This window comes from Lactuca serriola, chromosome 8, assembly GCF_051521515.1.
Source record: "Lactuca serriola cultivar US96UC23 chromosome 8, Lser_US96UC23_V15, whole genome shotgun sequence".
NCBI lineage: Eukaryota > Viridiplantae > Streptophyta > Magnoliopsida > Asterales > Asteraceae > Lactuca > Lactuca serriola.
Window position 1 is genome coordinate 188772757 of NC_136415.1, and position 21392 is coordinate 188794148.

The window sequence follows — 21392 nt, forward strand, 5'->3', positions numbered from 1 at the left end:
GATCACTCTGATTTATAAAACAAAGCATAAACAAATCGGTCTTTTCTGGCTGTGAAATTGGGGATGTCACAGTTGGTATCAGAGCATTAGTTTAAGCGAACTAGGAATTTGTAGGAAATTTCTAGACTTAAACTTAGAATGTTAAGTAATGATTGTGAGGAGTGTGTATAAAATATGTTAGGTAATACACCTAAATTGACACAAGCACTAGTTTATTTTAAGAATGATGTCTAAAATGCTTTTATGTGCTAATTGTTTTGTGTGATAGCTAAATTGATGTTATTATTTGTTCGGATCTATGGTCTGTTGCCGACCGGATCTGGAAACCTTATGTGTTTAGGATTCTAAGCGTACGACTATGAAATTAGAACTAGCATGTAAACGTTTCGGGGTGATAAGGAGATTTATACATTTATCGTAATTAAAAATTTTCTTATCTTAAAAAAAAAAAAAAAATTCTCGCTTGGTACACCAAATGTCTGCTTGGATGTACAAAAGGTCATGGTGAAAACTTGTAGAGAATTGAGTAAATGAAGGATATAAAGAGGGCTTATGATAGTGAATGACACCTATCGGAAGATATCGTAAGAGTGGTGTCATGCCTTTACTTTATGTCTGATAAAATAACAGAACGTTCATAGGAGTATGGTACGTCTGAAGTACACCTTCGATTGGCAAGATGATGGAACGGTTGGTGTAATTCTTGAAGTTGTCCCATCGTCTGGAATTTCCATCACCAATCGAGTTGAAGTAGAGTTGATGGTTGAAGATTGAGCAATGAAGAAGTCCTAGTAGAGTCTAGGGAAATTGTTTATGATTATTTGGACACATTTGTATGTGTTAAATCGTTTTGCGATTTTCTTGTATGGTGACTTGGTCGACTGCGGGACAATACTTGGGACGAGTATGAGTAGGTGTGAAAGGTAGTAGATGCATATACTACCGGAAGCACAGGACTCACACTTGGATCAGGGAAAGTCACAAGGTTACCAAGAAGCTAGTAATTGATTCCGTTTTGTTCAAGTGTGTCATTACCCTTGTTTCGGTAGTGACTAGTAAGATGGTTGTTATTCCGACCCTAGTGGTCATATCAAAAATTGAGTCCAACTACGAGGAGTTTGTTACGTGGTTCATGGAACCAAGTTCGATGTAACATCTGACCTAAGTCAAAAGATTGAAATCAATGCGATCGATAGCATCGTGCTCGTTGTTAAGGAAGCTTGTAGCTAGAAATGCTACATGTAAAAATGTGATTATATCACGTTAGAATATGAAAGAAGGTATATTCCATTCTAGAATTTGACTCTAAGAGACTTGAGTCTAAGCGTTGCATCATACGATGAGAGGTCATTAGAACACGACCCATCGATTTGTTACAATAGATAAATGAAAGTATTTATCCTGAGAAGAAGAAGGAGTCCACAATAAGGACTTATTTTGTAACTTGGAAATTATGATTGAAAGTACAGCATAGTACGATAAGAAGATGCAAGATTGGGCATCGTCTGCGGTCAAGAAAACCATAGAGTTAAATACTCTTTCGAGGAAACATAGAATTTACGGTTATTACCTAGGATGAAGAGATAACGTGTGGAATCATTATACAAGTTCTATTTACGTTGATGATTCCGGGACGTAATCATCCTAAGGGGGAGATAATTGTAACGCCCGTAGATTAGGGCTAGTCAATTTAGAGGCAATAGGCGTCAAAAATGACTTTTTGAAGGAAGATTATCTAGAAGGATTAATCTTAACCAAGTTTTAGTATATGTCACAAGGTTTCCGTGCATATAAAGAACGCCAAAATCCGAGTTATAACGAAAAAGTTATGACCTGTCGAAGTTTCGCGACAGAACCGGCACGACCCAGCGCGACGTAAATAGTGAATTTAAGGTGGATAGATATCTATCCTTAGTGATCTAAATGAGAATTGAAGATCTCATCTATAGTAGTACAACAACGGAAAGACGGACGGAATCGGAGTTCAGATGAAGGAGTTATGAATTTCAAACGGAGTTTTCCTGTCCCGGCCTACTAAAGATAATATATAAGTAATATACTTATAATATATTAAAAATAAAGTCAAAATTAGCCAATGGAGTCTAAACGATAGTTGTAGAGCATAATCTCACCTTCGCCGCGATATAAAGAACGTCGAAAACGAAGTTCGTATGCGAAAGTTATGGATTTCTGAAGTTCGGGGCGCGAAACCCCAAAACTGTCAGAGACCACGACGTGGCAAGCAGTTCCACGACGTGGCAAGTGTCCTGACACCTCCGAAAGGCCCCCAGATGCCACTTGGGATGACGCATGCAGTAACGACCAAGCCCACGACGTGGAAAAAGGTTGCCACGACGTGGCAAGGGCGAAATTTGCCCTATAAATAGATTTGAAGGGCCAAACGTTTAGGGTTGCTATTCTCTCTCTTCTCTCTCTCGTTTTGCATCGTTTTGCGTGCCAGAAATACCCCAAAGCCCCGGTATTATTCTCGAGCCCCGAGGCAAGTCCCGAGATCCCGAAGATCCCGAGAAGTGCGGTTCCCGAGTCGAAGCTCTGCCCGCGAGAAGTTCGATTTTTGTAGAGATCTTCCAGATCTGCTGAGGATTTATACTTCTGCAAGTCGTAGTGCTGTCCGATCATCTTCTGATCAAGTGAGTGTATACTACCTTTCATAAACACGATAATAATACAAGTATGGTTTGAGTGTATTAAGTATATTGTTGTTTATATGTGTGGGTGTGTAGTTACTTTCTTCTGACACATAAATATGAAGTATTTGCTATGAAATACGTGCTATGTGTTTATATGTTATTTGTCTATTTGAGATGGGCATGGAAATTGGAGTTTTATACAGGTGTTAAATGATTTAAATTGTGTAAGTATTTATATCTACAAAATTGTTGGGTAGAACATAGGTAGATGGAAATTGTTGGTGACTATGGAGTTAGCGCCTATTGTATAAACCTTGGTGACTATGGAGTTAGCGCCTATTGTTAGATGAACCTTGGTGACTATAGAGTTAGCGCCTACTGTTAGATAAACCTTGGTGACTATGGAGTTAATGCCTATCGTATAAATCTTGGTGACTATGGAGTTAGCACCTATCGTATAAATCTTGGTGACTATGGAGTTAGCACCTATCGTATAAATCTTGGTGACTATGGAGTTAGCGCCTATCGTATAAATCTTGGTGACTATGGAGTTAGCGCCTATTGTATAAACCTTGGTGACTATGGAGTTAGTGCCTATTGAGTAATCCTTGGTGACGATGTGACTTCGTGCCTGTTAAGTGAACCTTGGTGACTATGGAGTTAGCGTCGCTTGAGTAAACCCCGACGACTATGGGTTAGCGTCTGATAACTATGGATTTAGTACCTGATAGATAAACTTTGGCAGCAATGGACTTCGTGCCAATTCCTTAGGAATGAATGAATGAAGGATAGTGGATTCTTAGGGTAAACCCTTGAGAAAATAAAGTAGATATGGGGATGGGTATTTGGGTTGGTTGTTTGATAATTGAATATAATAAATGTATTATTGTGGGTTGAAAACCCTATATGCTCACGAGGCTCCCAAGCCTGACCCACTCAGTTTTCTTTTCATTACAAGTAATGGCACAAGGGTATAAGTTGGTGGACTTGACGAGAGATTTTGGGATTATAGATCAGTAGTTATAAATAACTATTGTAAGATCTATTTTATATTGTTTATGCTTTTGGTCTGTAACGAACATGACATCCCGAGGTTTTATTATTTAATGAAAATACATTCTTTTCGAGAAATGTTTTGATAAATGGTTATCATATTTTATTTTGGGAACAAATTCCGCAACCGTTTTCTTTAAACGATCACTCTGATTTATAAAACAAAGCATAAACAAATCGGTCTTTTCTGGCCGTGAAATTGGGGATGTCACAGTTGGCTTGACCAACAGTCCCACTGTAGTTTCCCTCTTCAGTCTGCCCTTCGTTCAACTCGGGCTGTTCGACCTGTATGGTCACTTCCTCTCGATTTTGTTGGAGCAAACGTCTGGTTTCCTCCATTTGACGATCCAACATCGCCTGGATCATCGCTTACACTCCGGCCATCGTTATTGGCTCAGCAGCGGCCACCACAACCGGTATTTGCTCAATCACTGGGCGTTGGTTTCGGTTCCCATTTGCATTCATGTTTCCGCTACGGGTCCTTGCCATCTTGATCTATACACCGAATAAGGTGAATCTATACCTTTACTTAGGATTGACGTTTAAATCATCCTTATCACTCCGAAACGTTTACATGTTAGTTCTAATATCGTAGTCGTATGTTTAGAATCCTAAACACATAAGGTTTCCAGATCCGGTCGGCAACAGACCATAGATCCGATCAAACTATAGCATAACAAATCATTTAGCACATAAAAGCGATTTAGGCATCATTTCCTAAAATAAGCTAGTGCTTGTTTCTATTTAGGTGTATTACCTAAATCTATTTGACACACTCCTCATACTCATCACTTAGCATTCTAAGTTTAAGTCTAGAAATTTCCTACAAATTTCTAGTTTGCTTAAACTAATGCTCTGATACCAACTGTGACATCCCCATTTTCACGGCCAGAAAAGACCGATTTTGTTTATGCTTTATAAAAATCAGAATACTTCATTTAATAAAAATGTTGCGGAATTTGTCCCCAGAAAAACATGATAAATACGTTATTAAAACATTTTCGAAGAAACATATTTTATTCATTTTAAAACGTTTGGGATGTCATCGTCAATACAGGAACATAAGCATAAACGAAACTTACATATATTTACACTAGTGATCTACATCTCTTTAATCTCTCAATGTAATGTCACTTCATATCGACACCTATGATATAAATAAACTGAGTGGGTCAGGTTGGGAAACCTGGTGAGTACATAGGGTTTTCAACCCACAATAATATAATTATTATGTTTAAACAATCAAGCAATTAAACCCCATTACCCATCCCCATTATATTTTCTATTCTTAAGGACTTACCTTAAGAATCAGATATTCCTCGTTCGTTCATTCCTAAGGATCATCCTAAGGAATCGGCATGAAGTCCATCGTTGCCATGGTCTACACAACAGGCACTAAGTCTGCATAGTCGCCAGGGTTTAGGCACTAAGTCTGCATAGTCGCCAGGGTTTTGGCATCAAGTCGGCATGATCACCAAGGTTTTGGCACCAAGTCTGCATGGTCACCAAGGTTTAGACTACACCGGGTGAACACATCGTTCACAACACCTACAGGTTGCGAGCCTGCTAGTGTTCCACTGGACTGTCTAGAATAGTCCGTGGTTGTCATCCATACTCTGCTGAATGACGGGGACATCATTTGGGAAAAAGGCTTCTCACATCGTCCACCTCTCACCCTCACCTCGTGGTCTATAACACTTCTCAACTCATCATCCAACTCATATTCCATCTATTACATCTACCCAAGTTTTACCCCAACATTATCATAGATATAAAAAATATATATATATAGTTTAAATAATTTAAAACATGTATAAAATCGTTCATCCAGCATAGACAACAAGTATTCAGATAATATGCACGCATAGCACGTCATTTATATAAAATACTTCATATATATGTGTAAGATGAAAGTAACTATGCACTCACCTGGGAAGGTGGTGACTCGTCACTCGGACAGCACTTCGTTACTCTTAAAACGATTTCCTCGACAAACCTAGTATCAATATGACTAGGGTTTAGTCTGACGTTAACCGCGACAAATTAATAGTCTAGATATTATTATTATTATATAAGCGTTAAATAACACTCAATATAACTAATAATCATAGCCCAAATACTTATTATAAGTTCATAATAACGTTACTATATTAAAACATAAGCTATACTAAAGATAGGGTAGGCATAGCTCACTTACAGCTGGTTTTCTCGAAAACCGGGCTTCGCTGGAGCAGCGTTCCCGAGCCGAAAGGCTCTTTTTTCGGGACTCCGGGAGCCTCAGGGCTTCCTTCGGGTGCTAGGGGGTTTACCCAGGCTTTAGGGGGGGTTAGGATAGGCTAGAGAGAGAGTATAGAGAGAGAAAGAAGTGGGGAAAGGTGTGAGAAATGAGAGAACCCGACACTTCTATTTATAGGGTGAAATCCTGATGGACTCGCCGAGTCAGTGCCACATGTCATCACCTGATGGCTTTCCTTGGGGAGAAAGCCTTGGCCCATATTCAGCCACGTCACCCTTTTTGCAACAACACCCTGCTAACTTCTAAACCCCGTAACTTTCACATACGAGCATCGTTTTTGACGTTCTTTTTTTCCATGCGTAGGTAAAAACAAGATCTACAACTTTCATTTAGACCTCATCGGCTAATTCTTGACCGATCTCAAATTTAACAGTAGGAGGCGTTTAGACTGTTAAATGACCGCGAATAATTCGTAACTCCTTCATACGGACTCTGTTTTCGTCTATATTTTTACTGTTGAGTTCCTATTAATGAGATCTTCAACTCTCATTTAGGTCGCATAAGCCAAAAACTGCTCAAACTAAAATTCGAGTTTCGGGTTGTGCACTGCTAAGCCGAATGTTAGAAAAATCATAACTTCCTCATACGAAGTCAGATTTGGGCGTTCTTTTTATGGATTTTCTCGGTTTAACATATTATAAGACTTTTGTTTAGATCACTAAGGATAAATCGCGCTCTATCGTAAATTCACTTTTTACGCTTCCCGGTGTCGTGCCGGTTTTGCCGTAAAACTTCGACGGGCCATAACTTCTTCGTTATAACTCGGATTTCGGCGTTCTTTATATGTACGGAAACCTTGAGACATATTCTACAACTTGGTTAAAATTATTTATTCTAAATAATCTTTTGTCGAAAAGTCGTTTTCGACCCTTATTGCCTCTAAATTGGCTAGCCCGGATCTGCGGGCATTACATTACAGCCAGAGGATTTCCGGAGCAACAACATCAGTAGGCAGTCAGTTCTCGATTAGATCAGCATCTACTTTGAGGTGAGTTACCTTCCAGTAGCGGTGGGTCTATGGCCACAATGCCGGCCCACTAGTAGGAGTCGTATGTTAGATGATTGTCTTTGTGATGACATCTAGGTTTACTACTACCTGATATGTTATATGCTAGCATGACATGTTTATGTGATAAAAGTAGAGATCGGTTGTTAGGACCGAAGGGTAGTACAGACACCCCAGAAATGTCTGACAGTATGTGATGATATGTTTGCATGCTGGCTTGTTATGTTTTATGCGATAGAGGTAGTAGGAGGGGACTAGTCCCCGAGGATCGGTTGTCAGGACCGATGGGTAGTCAGCACCCCAGAATGGCTTGACACGGGTAAGACGGCACCCCTGAATGGCCGCACGGGTATTCGGCACCCCAGAATGGCCATACCGGGTAGTCAGGCACCCCAGAATAGCCTGGCAGTATGTATGTTATGTATTGTATGGTATGCGGTACGATGGGGGAACTCACTAAGCTTTGTGCTTACGTTTTTCAGTTGTTGTTTCAGGTACCTCTTCAGCCAAGGGGAAGGAGCAGGCGCGGTAGCGGCTCATCACACACACTCCTTGATTCCGCATTTATGAATTTACCCTGGGATTGACACTCTGATATTTTTGTTGTTTAACTGTTATGGATTTCAAATTCGGTTTTCGATGTGAAATGGTTTAATTAAGCAATGTTTTAATTATTAATGTTTTCTAATGTAATGTTTTAAAAACGAAATTTTTGGACGTGAAAATTGGGTCGTTACAAAAACCCTTTAGATCTAGGGTTTTTAGGGGACTTCAAGGCATAAAGGTGCCAAATTTATGGCCATGAAGGTCCCATGCAACTTATGGGCCATTATTTTGGCCTTTTGAGCAAAATAGTCCATGAATGCAAGTAAAGATAGGAACTTTACGTGATATATCAGCCCTAGGGGATCATATTTATGGTTTGGAAGCATTGAACTCGATTGGATGTGACTGAATGGATTTAGACTAAGAGAACTCGACGAGTTGTTCATCCAACTCCGCGAGTTGGATCGTGGTCCCCCGACCTTTTCTAGTTTAACGAGGAAACTCGGCGAGTATAGGAGATGACTCAGTGAGTTGGCCATGGTTTTTGGGTTTTGAAGATTGAAGAACTCGACGAGTTCAAGGAGGAACTCGACGATTTGTGTTGAAAAGTCCTGACTCTGTTATAGGGAGGAACTCAACGAGTTCATGAAAGAACTCGATGAGTTGGGTCGCAATTTCAAGGTTTTATGATTCATGGAACTCGACGAGTTGATGGACCAACTTGGCAAGTTGAGTCAACCAGGATGTTGAGTTTGACCAAAATGTTGACTTTTGTCACAACTAGCATTTTGACTAGGAAATTCTACCGATGTATGATCAATTCTTGATGTATTTTGTAACTTCAAGTTTAAGGTTATACATTTTATTCGTTTCAAAAACAACTATTCAAATCAAAACTCATTTGTGAAGCCCAAAACCTAATTCGATACATTTCATGCACTCTACTTTGGGGTTGTAACCCTAATTTCCCGGTTCAAACCTTTATTGGGCTAGGAATCATTTATTGGGCCTAACGGGCCAATAAACCCACAACTTGATTATTTTGGGCTAAGAATCCTCATTTGGGCCCTAATTGGACCAACACTCATTAAACTATAACATTTTGGACCACAAGACTTTTCATGGGCCTTATTGGGCCTAAAATGTCTCGCTTTGTTTTCATGGGTCTTATTGTGCCGTAAATAATTTCTTGAACCTCATTGGGCTGAAAACCCTTTGATTTTACCTCTTTTGGACCGAGAGCCCCTAATGGGCCTTCATGGGCTGAAAAACTTCTATTGGGCCAATTTGTTTTAGGATGCATTTAAACTCAAGCCCAAAACACTCTTTTCTTTCTTTCCCTCTCATTCTCAGCTCTATAGAAAAAAAGATGGGATAATATCATGGAGACACCTCACTACTGCTCAAAGGATACCCATGCTATTTATCCAACAAATATCAATGCTTAAGTGGAATAACCATCATGCAATTACCACTTAAACCCTCTCTCCATTCTTCCTTAAAACTCATGGCCTAATACATTTCTCTAACTTCATTCCACACCAAAAAAATCTCTCTAGAACTCTCAAGCAAATCTTATTTTCCCTCTCCAAATTCGCCTGTGCTTGTGTGGGAGTCCAAGGATACTTCATCAAAATCTATTCATTTTTGGTAAGCTACTTACACTCAAAAAGTTTGACTTCATGTTCATGTTAAACTTATTACTCTTAATCACCCCATTTTGTGATTCTTGTTCTTAAAACTCCATAAATTCGAAGATCTCCTCAAAGGAGCTTGCTAGGTCGAAAACACCTTCTCCACTTCTACAAAAACCGATCCATCACCCCAAAGTGAGTTCATACCCCCTATTTTCGGTTTTTACTATGTTTTGGGGGAGGATACACGTTGCTTTGTGTTAGATCTATGTGTTTGTGCATGTTTATGTGTGTTTTCCATGTTATATGTTGTGATTATGTGCTAAAACTTCATAAATCTCGAAAACTCTACCAAAACATGGTGATGTTTGTAAGCTAACACACATTATACAACTTATTATGAAGTGAAAGGAGTAAACATGTTGCGGAACACTAGAAAAACTAAACAAAACCGTTTAAGGGGCCATTTTTGACAAATGAACACAAAGGTGAAGCCTTTAGGACATTCACGGTTTTTCAAGGACCAAAAGAGTCATTTTTATATAAAAATGGGCTTAAAGATATATATGGTTTTAAAAGCACCAAAAGTGTTAATTTTCACAAAATGGGCTTCACGGTTTCATGGGCTAAATTTGTAAATTTTTGACTTTTGGGTCTTAAAGATATTTATGGTTTTAAAAGGGCTAAAAGTGTTAATTTTCACAAAATGGGCTTAAAGATGGGACTTCACGGTTTCATGGGCTAAATTTGTAAATTTTTGACTTTTGTGGGTTAAATTTTCATTTTAAACAAATTTGAGCCAAAAATGTAAAGTTTTGGTTAAATGAACTGAAAATGTAAATCTTATTAAACTTGGGTCGAAAAGGTGAAGTTTCTATACATTGGGCCGCAAATGTTAATTTTCATCAAAACTGGGCCGAAGATGTTAATTCTAACAAAAATGGGCTAAAAATGTTATTTTATTTAAAATAATCCCTTAAATGTAAACTTTTGGTCTTAATGGACCCAAAGTATCATTTTTACCAAAAATGTGCCTAAATTGTAAGTTTTCGGCTTAATGGGCCAAAAATGTCATCATTACAAAAAGTGGTCCTTTCATGTTATTTTGGTAAACAGTTGAGCTAAAACAAACAACGTAATAACAAACGGACTAAATACGTCATTTTCACTTTTATTGGGCCTAGAATATACCTTACATGTTTATTGGGCCTGAGTGGTCCATTTACATGCTTATTGGGCTTGGAATATACCTTACATGTTTATTGGGCCTTAGTGGTCTATTGACATGCTGATTGGGCCTGAAATATACCTTACATCTTTATTGGGTCTGAGTGGTCCATTTATATGCTTATTGGGCCTTGAATATACCTTACATGTTTATTGGGCCTTAGTGGTCCATTTACATACTTATTGGGCCTGAAATATACCTTATATGTTTATTGGGCCTTAGTGGTCCATTTACATGCTTATTGGGCCTGATATTTTCATTACATGTTATTGGGCCTTAGTGACCCATTTACATGCTTGATAGGTCCTGTATACTCCTTACATGTTTACTGGGCTTCGTTATCCCATTGACATGCTCGACGGACCTTGTATACTCATTTCACGTTTATTTGACCTTATAATCTAAATACATACACGGAAACATTATTTTGGAAACGGTAAACAATGTGATACACTGGTCGCGTAAATTTAGTTAAGGTTCTTGTGGGACGTTCTTTCGCCCGTACCTACCTAGTGTACACCCTTAAGTCATATAGTTATAACCAGAGTCTCCTGGAGGGAGAGCGAGAGTTTGTGTATAGATCTATACGGGGTTTGACAGCTCCGCACCAGAGTTGTTCGCTACAGCTTGACTAGGCCAGTTTAGGGTGACAAATGTCTTACCTTAAACAAGTCGACGCTTGAAAAACATCATGACAGACATATCATTCATATCAAGCATGGTTATAACGACTCATAGAGATTAACAAACAATGTACGAATTTACGGAATACCTATACTATACTTTTGATACACGCACGAGCCATTCATTTCTGTTACACTCGGGTCTTATGGTTTAAAGACTACAACTCATTTACATACTAGAAAATATCGGATTTTCTGGGAAACATACATTTTACACCACCTTCTACTTACAACAGAAAACATAGGAAATTTTGGAATACACTCTTTATACATTTTCAAAACAGAAACACACATGGCTTAATACAAGACTTGATACAAAGAGTTCAAACCATTTATTTCTTTTACAGAAAATATCGGGTTTTCTGGAGTTTACAAATGATACAAAACTTTTCTTACAAACATGCTTATGAACTCACAAACATTATATATGTTGACCATTTTCAAAATAACTTGTATTCTCAGGGAATCGTTAAGCAGGTTGGTCATCAAGAACATGTGGATTTTTGTGCATTTTTGTTATCATCATACATTTGACATTTGGCATGTAATTTGTAAACCAACACACTAATGTAAACTATGATGGTTGCTATATTTCACATGTGATGATGATGTTGTCTTTGATTTAATTATATACACTGTGATGATATTACAAGATGAAGTCACCCAACCCCCGGCCGTTTCTGCCGTTTCTCCAGTTCGGGGGTGTGATAACTTTGACCAAGATGTTTACTTTGACTTTGACCAAAGTTGACACTTACAGGGGGCATGAGTATGGAATGATAATTAAAGGAAATGTTTAAGTGTAGGAATCTAAGAGGGGTTGATTTCAGAGCAGGAGTCTTTGCAGCTATTCACAATTATCGAGGTGAGTTACCTTCCAGTAGGAGTGGGTCGAAGGCACCAATGCCGACCCACTAGTATTTGATTATAGTTGAGATGATTGTCTTTGTGATAACTGTCTGGTATGCCACTATCTGTTATGCTTTATGTGCCAATATGTTATGTTATTATGCGATAGTGGTAGGAAGAGTAGGATAGACCCTGTACCGGTCGAAAGAGACCGAAAGGGAGGCTAACACCCAGATATGCAAGGCAGTATGTGATTTATTTGAATATGCTAGGGTATTATGTGGTAGTGGTAGGGGTGAAATAGTCCCCAGTTACCAGTTGAAATAGATCGAAGGGGTAGGCCAACACCCATGTATGCTAGGCAGTTACCGGTTGAAAGAGACTGAAGGGGTAGGCCATCACCGAAATATGCTAGGCGGTTACTGGTTGAAAGAGACTGAAGGGGTAGGCCAACACCCGGATATGCTAGGTAGTATGTGTATTGTATGGTATGTGGTATCATGGGGGAACTCACTAAGCTTTGTGCTTACGGTTTCATTTTTGGTTTCAAGTACTTCCTCTTTGAAGGGAAAAGAGCCGACATGACTGCAGCGCATCACACCAGGATTTCCGCATATGAGATCTTTGGGATTTTCACTCTGATGTTGTTTTATCATTACATGTTTTGACTATTGATACTGATATTGCCATATTTATACATATTTTTTGGCAATATTTATTTACATTTTTATTAACATTTTGGTTATTTGCATAGAATTATGGTACTTATAAGGATAAATTGTTATTTGCAGCCAAAGTGAAGCATTTTCGAAGATAGGGACTGAAATTGACAGATATGGAACTTTGGAGACTAAAGAAAAGAAGAACGGAAAAAGTCAGCAAAAGACGCACTCACGACATGAATAATTCATGATTCACGACGTGAGTGGAGAATTCTAGAAGATATGTACGCGGGTGAAAGAGTCCTTGCCGAACACGCTTATCCCATATTCACGACGTGAATCTTTATGGTTCACGACGTGAACTCGGGAAATCAGAAAACTATAAATTCCCTTGCCCATTACGACTTGGGAAGTTTTTGGCTGATTGAAAGGTTACCTGAAGATGATTTTGAGCAGAAAAAGAGTTCTGGAAAAGACTTTCAACATCAAAAGGAGTAAAGGTTCATAATTAGTTAGTTAGTTTGATAGTTATGAACATGTTTGATAACTTGATTTGTTTTTGCTTACTTGTTACTATGAGTAGCTGAATCTAGCAGCTCTTGTCTAGCTAGATGAAGCTTCTGAATTATGTTTTAGCTTATTGACAATTGAATTTGATTAGTTGGTAAATTGCTTGTGTTTGATTATCATTACCTAGCATGTTATTTTAGTTTCTTAGTTGCTTAAAGTCATGTTCTGTGTAGCTTAGTGACCATTAAATTACGTGAACTTGAAACCTAGTGATTTAGTGAATATTGAATTGCTAGAGCGACGATCGACCAAAATCTTAGATAAGTGATAAAAGCAACTAATTTAGCTGTGCTAGAGGACATAAATTATGACGATAATTGTGTTTTCCTAGATAAATCTTACATAGCTCACCTATAATTAATAACTAATTCTGTGTTTTGCTTATGTGTGATCATACAAGGTAGTTCACGAATTGGTAAAAAGATTAGTAAATTTGGACTTGAATTGCTAATTACATAATAATTGGTGACCAACTATGATAATTCGTAATCATTAGCTAAACATAAATAAAGAAGTGGATTCAAACTAGATAGGAGTGTTTTTAATTAATTGATTGAATTCTGTGATTTAAGTTGATATGGTCTTGTAAAATAAGATAAAACCCCATCTTTGCTCTAAAATTAGGTTAATTTAGTAGTAGATAAATTAGTTAGTTAACACCGTTCCATGTGATCGACACCCAACTTAACCAACTATTCTATAATTCGACTAGGCACACTGCCTAGGTGCATTTTAGTTAGTTAAGTTAGTTAGGTTACAAATTATAAAATTAGTGGGTACTTTTGTGCACATCAGATACTTTGATTTTGATACGAGTTGATATATGGTAGTTTTTAGACAAATGGTTTTATAATTAATGTATTAAAAATGAAATTTTTGGACCTTATTTTTGGGATGTTATAAGTTGGTACCCAAGCCTTGGTTTGAGGGAATCGGACACACCTTCGTGGGTTTCTGAACTCAAACTGAGGGTTTGAAAGGTTTTTAACAGAAAAATAATTTTCTAAAATTTAAAAACTAAGGTTTTGAGAAAGAACAAGGTGTGCGATGCGTGCAATCGGCCGAGCTCAAGTAAATTTTCCCCAAGATACCCATACAAGTTTGTTATGATATATGATATGAGTATGAGAACTGCATGCTAGATTAGGGCTAAGAATGTAGGAAGGATTCCTTATTTGCCTATTATATGAGAACTGCATGCTAGATTAGGTCTAAGGATCTAGGAAGATGCCTTATGTGCCTGCTGTATGTGCTTACTGAATTGCATGATAGTACTTACTAGTCAGTGATATGATAGTCTGATTAGGAGATGCTTGGTTTTGGTTACTTAATGCCCGAATGCTGCTTGCTTGGTGCTTTTAGGAGTCCTAGTTATCTTTAATTAGCTAGTAAGCGAATACCTTAAATTACATATTATGAGGACTAAATAATTTCTGAAGGTTAGGTCTAGCCCTATTTCGCAACTATTTTCTTAGTCCAACCGTTGTAGGGCAGGACCTCTCATTCGTGGAATTATATGGTCTTAGTAATATGTAATGGTATTCACAAGCTAGCTAGGGAGAGATAGCAGGGACTTCTTATGAAGCTGATGGCGGAGAGTGGGTCGGAGATTACCCTAGGGTAAGCCTAGGATGAGATTAGTATAATGAGCAGTAGTAGTGAAAGGGACTTGGTGGAGTCAAGGCAATTCTTGAGGAAAGTACAGATAGATGTAGAAGGTAGTATGAGCCCGTACTACTAAAAGCAGAGGATCCGTGCTCGAATCAAGGAGAGCTGAGATTAAGCCAGGGAACTTGTAATAGTGAAACCTCTTGAGGTTATGTATGACCCTGGAGATTGTGTGGTTTGTTTCAGAATGGTGGTGACACGTCACAGAGCAGGAGGTTCAGGGTGTAGGTCAGGTTCGGGTACACGTTCTGAGCCGGATGATGATGGATTGCGTGAGTTCATCGCATCTGAGATTACGAGAGGTATCCTTGAGGCGACCCCGATGATTTTCGGGTCGATCAAGGAAGGTATCATCTAGCTGATGGAGGAGCGCCTTAGGGCATTCAGGAGCTTCTACCCTAAGGGGTCGAAGGTCAGGTACGCTGCAGGTTGTTTGAGAGAGAGGGCTAGAGACTGGTGGGAGGCAGTCAGTGACACATTGGGAGCCCCAGCCATTAAGGTTATGACCTGGTTGGACTTGTTGGATTAGGTGTCTAAGCCCACAACTATAATTGGTATGTATTTGACCCGATAGTGGCATGACTCATTTGGGTTACCTTCACTGGAGCAATTTGATAGGATGGATATTTGAGAAAGAGGCTATTTGTGATTTATTAATATATTATATGAATAATATATTAATTGAGACATCATATTATTTAATTGGTATTGATCAAGAATTAATTTAGTGATCAAAAGAGACTGATTAAATTTACGGGGATTTATTAGGTAAATCAGTAATACTTATAGTTTGGCTAATGATCCATGTTGATTAGGGATGGACTAAATCTATGTGAGATTCCATGAAGATTTAGTCCATAGGGCCTATCATATGGGTTGTTGGATTGATTAAGGCCTAATCATATGAATTAGGGTTTCCAAGATGAAACCCTAGGAATTCCACACTATAAATACTAACCCTTTCACTCCTAAAATCGGCACTTGTATTCCAAGAAGAAACCCTAGCTGTTTTTGGGTGCCTCCTAACCTCTCTCATATTCCTCCATTTTCTTTTGGTGTTTGTAACTTGTTAGAGGTATCACATTTGAGGTAATAAGCTCTTGAAAGGCCAAGAACTACAAGCTACGACTAAGAGGTATTCATCAAACTAGTTTTTTATTGTAAACCTCTAATTGTATGCTAGTTAAGGTTTATGCTTTGGATAAAATGAAATTGCATGTATATCTTGAGAAAACTTAGATCCAAAGCATTAGGGTTGTATGTGCACCATAGGATTGTTATAGTGCTCAAAACCCTTCAGTGGTATCAGAGCTAAGTTGTTTTATGTTATATTGATGCATTGGTTAATTCTTCAAAGCAAAAGGAAATCATTTTTTGGAACCTGCTTGATGACCACGACGTGGTCAAAGTCACCACAACGTGGTGTCTCGTCAGTTGGCAGATTATCAGTTTTTTTTTGCCAGAATTGCATTAGGATCATTACCACAAACTGTTTTGACTGATAAAAAATCATTTTTATGATAAGGTAATGATTATCCTCATCCAATTGAAAGATAATTGTCAAATTTTGAGTTAATTACTTGTTTATGTAATTAATTAATTCTTTGTAGAATTTGATGTGAATTATCTTTCTATATGAAATTAGATTAGGTGAAATTATGTGATATAGATAAATTATATGGTTAATTTAATTGTTCTCAAATTTGATCTAAGAAGTTTTGAAAAGTTTCAAAATTTGCCCTCAAGTTTTGAAATTTAAAATTTAATTAAAAGCTTTAATTTTGAAAATATTAAATTCTAAAACCCTAGTAATTTGAAAAGGTTCAAAAGTGCACCTCTTGGTTTTGTAATTTAAAATTTAATTAAATAACCTTAATTTTGAAATCTTAAATTTAGAACCTTGATATTTTGAATAGTTCAAATTACAGCCTCATGGTTTTATTAAATAAATTCAGTGTTTAATTAAAAGATAGAATTAATAAATCCATAATGACATGGTTTAAGTTTAATTAAATTAAAATTCTAAATTTATTAATAGATTAAACCACTTAGTATTTTAAATATGTAAAATACACTCTTATACTATATAAAATTAAAAGTCTAATATATTATATATGTATAAGTTAAAAGTCAGTCTTACCGTTAGTAGGCATCATTCACGAAGCTGGTTTATAAGAGGTGTTTAAGGAAGCGGCTTGTAACATGACAGCCATTGGGTATACACTCATACCCACCGCACCCTTGACCAGTGGAGGGTCGTTAGCCGAGCGGGTTGGATAGGACACAAACTTTCATTAATAAATACAATGAAATACAAGTAACTAAATGTTTTATAAATTCTCAATCTTAGTTAATTTAGGAAAAATGTGAAATTTTATGCTAATCCATGAAATTGCACATTACACCTTATTGGTCGTTAGTGGAGCGTGTGTGGTTAACCGGCAGTGGAGCGTGTGTGGTTAACCGACAAACTAATATGGGACTAATGAAGGATGACAATGGCAGCTCGTAGGTTATCATAGATCAATGGAGCATGTGTGGTTAACCAGCACATTGATTAGGTAATAAATGACTTCGAGAGTACCAAGCTAATTTACATGGTTGTTCACACCTTGTTTGTGATCCTCGGTATCCCAGTCACAAACTTGAAGGACATAATCGAGATTAAGCATGCCATTGGAAAGTTCAATGAGTCTCAAAATATCTAGTAGTTTCATCTAAAACTCAATTCGTTTAAATTTCGTTTCCGTGGTGGAATTGGTAAATCTTCATTTACCTATCGACAAATAATTTACAGTTGGATTACGACATCCCTCTTCCGAATTGTGAATTATTGTGTTGGTTCCAAGCCATTATATTTCATTTAGGTGTTATATTATGGACTAAATCAACTAACTTGAATTTCCCCCTTTTAGAGATGGCTAGTTTTGAAAACTATGGTCTTCCCGAATCTTTTGGAAAAAGCTTTCCTCGTGAAGATGACGTTCCACGTTTTGATCAAGGAACTGGAAATCATACTTCACTTCCTCCATCTCCTCCAATTATTCTCCCTGACCCACGTGTTCATCGACTTGAAAAGTTCAAGGTCACTCAAGCCCTATTGGCAAGCAAACACGAATATGGAAAGTCTGTATGTGCTCACGTCTTGGGGATGAAGTTGCATATTGACAGGCTGGGAATGTTAGGTTTCATTTTCCCAAGGAAGTTGGCTGTTGACTTGGCTCTTCAATCACTTCCCGAGTCGTATGGTCAGTTTGTTAAAGACTACTATATGACAGATCACGAAGTGACCCTTATTGATCTTACCTATTTGCTAATTACTGCTGAATCAACAATGATTTGGCACACTGGTCAAGCAAATTTCATTGGAAGATCAATCTCCCAAGCTTCCATGTACATTGACAATGGCAACATTGGAAGTACAGAAAAGTTTTCTCTTCCCAATGGAAAGGGATCGGCCAAGGTCAAACCGTTTGACCAAATGGTAAAGAGAAAGGCTAAGTCAGAGATTGTCCTGTGTGCCATTCCAAAAGAGTCTGTTTGTTTCTATTGTAAAGAGAAGGGGCATTGGATGCGAAGTTGTCGTATCTACCTGAAAGATCGCAAGGATGGTAAAGTCAAAATGTATGACTCTACTCCTTGTAGTCCATTATCTTATTGTATTAAGTTCCCATTTAGTGATTCTTATTACATGATGTAAAATTACATTTTGATGTTTTGCAGAATCAAAGAGAAAGAAGGAAGCTTAAAGGAAATAGCATGTTGAGTCTGATCATGAAGAAGTGGATTTCGATCGCATGGTTCGACAGTCAAATTTTTGATTTGTTGTTTAGGAGTTATGATAGATTGCTTAGGGATATTTATTAACATAGTTTTCATTTGTAATTGCGTTGTAAGGACAAGTTTTTCTGCATTTTTATAAATAAAGAAAAAAAATTTGATTTTGTCTTATTTTATGATATCCTTGCAATGGCATTTGTGAAAATTGGTGCTTATATTTCTATTAATAGCAGTATTGAATATGGATTTGATTCTTAGATATATCATTTGTGGTAAAGTGTCATAGTTTACCAAATAAGGAAGGATTCTTATCACCCAAGTTTCAATTGGATGGAAACTTGGAATCATGCGACTTGTATTGTGTGATGAATTAGAATTTTCATCTTTGGGAAAGTAAGACTAATTTCTTGTTCACATATGCATGTGAGTCAAGTGAAAGATTAAGGATCAAGTGCACATTGATGTGTACTGGTCAGATCCACCACATGAGTGATAAAGACTATTCGTCATGATTTACTAATGGTTCAGTAAATATGGTTATGCTTACAAAAATAAGTATAATTCTAATACCTTGAAAATTTTCAAAGTATAAGCAGAACAAATAAGAAGAATCAATTAGGCAGAAAGATGAAAGTTCCTCCAATCTGAAAGGAAAGGAGAGTACTTTAGTATCGTGTTTGATGATCATCCTAATGATTATGGAACCATGTCACAATTGATCCTCTAAGGACACTTTAGCGCATTTATATGACTAAGGATAGGTATCAGAAATTGTTGAAATGGTTAAAATCAAAAGGATGAGTCATACTTTGTTCCAAAATCGGTTCTTAGAGTTATACTCTAGTTACTCCAAGTTATACCTTGAGTAACATGTTTTAAGAAGGTTTATAACACTCATGAAATGTGGAGTAGAAATGTTTCTTACTCTTTCACATTTGGAATTGGTAAGTTGTGAGGTCTTGGATAAGACAAAGACCAACTAAGACCAATTATGTGAAATAATTGTCTTGATAAGAACCTGCACTAACTCTTGTATATTTTTTTGTCAAGGAATGTTTCTTGACAAGAGAATATTATATTTCAAGAGGTCATTGGGAGTCTTGATGATCTTGAATAGTTTTAAGAACTAATCAAGAATAAACCTATTTTTTATCACTAGCACACGACTTGAGGTTTGTAACCTATCTTGTTGACACATTCTTGTTTCTGTGTCATTCCAGTTAAGCTGACTATGCATGTGAGTTCTATGAGTTCTCATTTGATTGCATAAGGAAAAACACCTTGATCAATGAAAGTACATTGACCCGTAAGGGTGAGCTGCTCAATAACTTGGAAGCAATGGTAGGCCATTGTGCTATCAAATGGAAACAAATTAAGATAAGAAAGTTCAGTCCATATGAGTTCGTATTTGTCATAAACATTGTCTTATGATAATGGTTGGAAATGACAAATTCACATGGATAGGAACACATAAACCATAAAATCTAAGTGGCAAAGGTTTCTCTCCGCTTCATAAAAGGATTGTGAGGAAATGCTTTCACTAAGTAGATTTAAAGAGATAGCAGTTGTGTTAATTTCATTATCAAATTCGATTATGATTACGACATTCCTCTTCATAGTTCGAATTGTGAGAAATGGCAGATCGTCTAAACATTCGGGACTTACTGCTGTAAGTTCTGAGATAGTTTAGACACACATATGGACTATCTAAGGAAAGGTGTATGAGTTTGAGAAGCCTAGATAAAGTCTTATCGAAGCATCTTGTTTCGAAAATCAGAAATTTGGTAAGAAAGTCAATAAGTATTGATTTCTAGAAGTCCAGCTGATTTCTAGGTACATGTCAAAGCTAGTGGGAGTAGAAGTGTTATGCTAGCAAGGACATAATTATTGTGGTAGTGGGAGCATAATCATTATGATAGGTGTTGCGAGTTGGCAATGCTATTTATAGGAAAGAAAGTTTTGATATGCAAAGTTGCAAAGTCTGAAAAGTTGTTTTGCTATAGTAAGGGAGAGGATACTTCTGCTTTATTTCGAATCTAAAAGTTTAGTTTGAAGTATTAATCAAACTTAATCATGGATATATAAGAATGTCATGTTGAAATTTTTCAATATGGGAAATTCTACATATGGAAATATTATAGCAAGAGACTGGTCATGGGATCATGTATTTATGTGAGACATTATGAATCGTATCCCATATGCTTCGGGTATAGGATCGATGGCATATGCCATAATATTCGTTTGTTCTAATTTTTCCAAATGCCTAGCGCATTAAGAGGGAAAAAGGACTGGAACCTATAGCACATGGTTCTTAGTACGTATTCTCTGTAATTAACTCTTTAAATATTTGCATTTTTGGCCTTGGACTCGACGAGTTGAAGGACCAACTCGCCGAGTAGAAGCGGGATAAGACTCGAGACTTAAGTGATGGACTCGACGAGTAGGTATTGTTCGGACAAAAACCCTAATCCAAGGGTTTGCACCCTATTTAAGCAAGGTTATGACGGCCATATTGTCCCTTATGCTCCCCAAAACACTTCTCATTGAAACCCTAGCCGTTTGTGCTTTGTTGAGGCCATTTTTGGTGTTCTTGTGTGGTTTTTAAGCTTGGAAGGAAGGAACGAGCTTGGAACTTGAGTTTGGACCAGTAGATCCATGGATTTTACTTCATTTTCACCAGCTTCAAGGTATAATGCCCCTGTCTTGACTCATCCATGTGTTTATTCATCTTTAACTTGGGATCTCTTTGGATTCCTAAGTCATATT